Raw genomic sequence first — 1,886 nt, 5'->3', positions numbered from 1 at the left:
AAGCCTTCCCCAGGGAATCAGCAGCAAAGCAACAATTTAGCTCAACCACACAGCTCAAGTAATTGTCCCCACGGGAAGTTCCCCCATTTTAAAAGTAAGCAAAGGACAACAAATTAGTTCCAGGGCAGAGTTAAAGTGGTGGGAACAGCAAATAATCCAATACAGAACTGAAAGAAAAAACAAAATACCCACATACCAGAGGCAAAGTTTGATATTAACTAGTAAAGGTCTCTCATGACCAAAGAACATCTATAAAACCTAAAAGGAGTGGTAGTCCCCTGAGCTACCAAGCCAGGGATCAGGGAGGGCTGGGGGCCTCAGCCATGCCTGCCCCCAACACCTGCAACCAGTCCTGAGGGAGGTGGGCTGAGGGCCTCAGCCATGCCCCACTGACACGCACAACCATCCCACTGAGCCACCACTGGAAGTGCCCTAGGCTCCCAAGTTGGGGCAGTGGGAGACGAGGGCTTCAGCCACACCCCTCTGACATCTGCACCCAGCCTAGCAATGACCAAGCCACTGCTGGAAGCCCCCTGGTCTCCCATGTAGGAATGAGGGGGATGCCATAGGCCACAACCCCACCCCTCCTCCTTCCACCTTCTCCCACCCTATTTTCGTTCCCTTCCCCCTATCCCCCTCGCCCCAACACTCCACAACATCATAGAATGTAAAAAAAAGAAAATAGTAATATTAATAAATAAACTTAGAAAAAAATTGAAGCACATCAAATTTATGAAGACTGGTGAAATCACTGATGCTTTACAAAAAGTTTATGAAGACAATGCCCCAAAGAAATCAGCAGTTTACATATGATAACTTGTTTTAAGAAGGGTGAGATGATAGTTGAAGATAAGGCCTGCAGCAACAGACCATCCACATCAATTTGAAAGGAAAAAATTAACCTTGCTTGTGCTCTAATTGAAGAGGACTGACAACTACAGCAGAAACAATAATCAACACCACACACATCTCAATTGGTTCAGCTTATACAATTCTGACTGAAAAATTACAGTTGAGCAAACTTTCCACTCAATGGGTACAAAAACTCTTGCACTCAGATTAGCTGCAGACAAGAGCAAAGCTTTCAATGAAAATTTTTAAAAAGTGGGATCAAGATCCTGAAGCATTTCTTCAAAGAACTGTAACAAGAGCTGAAACATGGCTTTACCAATACAATCCTGAAGACAAAGCACAATCAAAGCCAAGGCTACCTAGAGATGGAAGTGGCCCAGTCAAAACAAAAGTGGACTGGTCAAAAGCAAAGTTCATGGCAACACGTTTTTGGACTGTTCAAGGCATTTTGCTCATTGACTTTCTGGAGAGCCAAAGAACAATCCCATCTGCTTATGATGACAGTGTTTTCAGAAAGTTAGCCAAAGCTTTAGCAAAAAAACACCCAGGAAAGATTCATCAGAATCCTCTTCCACCACAACAATGCACCTGTTCATTTCTCTCATCAAACATGGGCAACTTTGCACGAGTTTCCTTGAGAAATCATTAGGCATCTACCCTACAGTCCTGAATTGCCCACTTCTTACTCTTTTTGTTTTCTAATCTTTAAAAATCTTTAAAGGACACCCATATTCCTTCAGTTAATAATGTAAAAAAGACTGCATTGACATGGTTAAATTCACAGAATCCTCAGTTCTTCAGGGTGGGACTAAACGGCTGGTATCATCACTTCTGAAAATGTCTTGAACTTGGGCCGGCCCGGTGGTGCACTCGGTAGAGTGCAGCGGCGCTCCCCCCGAGGGTTCGGATCCCATATAGAGACTGGTCTGCTCATTGGTTGAGTGCGGTACGGGCGCGACACCGAGGGTTGCAATCCCGTTGCCGGTCGCGGTACGGGCGCAACACCGAGGGTTGCGATCCCATTACCGGTCACG

This window comes from Galeopterus variegatus, unplaced genomic scaffold (assembly GCF_000696425.1).
Source record: "Galeopterus variegatus unplaced genomic scaffold, G_variegatus-3.0.2 Scaffold4923, whole genome shotgun sequence".
Classification (NCBI taxonomy): domain Eukaryota; kingdom Metazoa; phylum Chordata; class Mammalia; order Dermoptera; family Cynocephalidae; genus Galeopterus; species Galeopterus variegatus.
Note: the sequence above shows the minus strand (reverse complement) of the source record.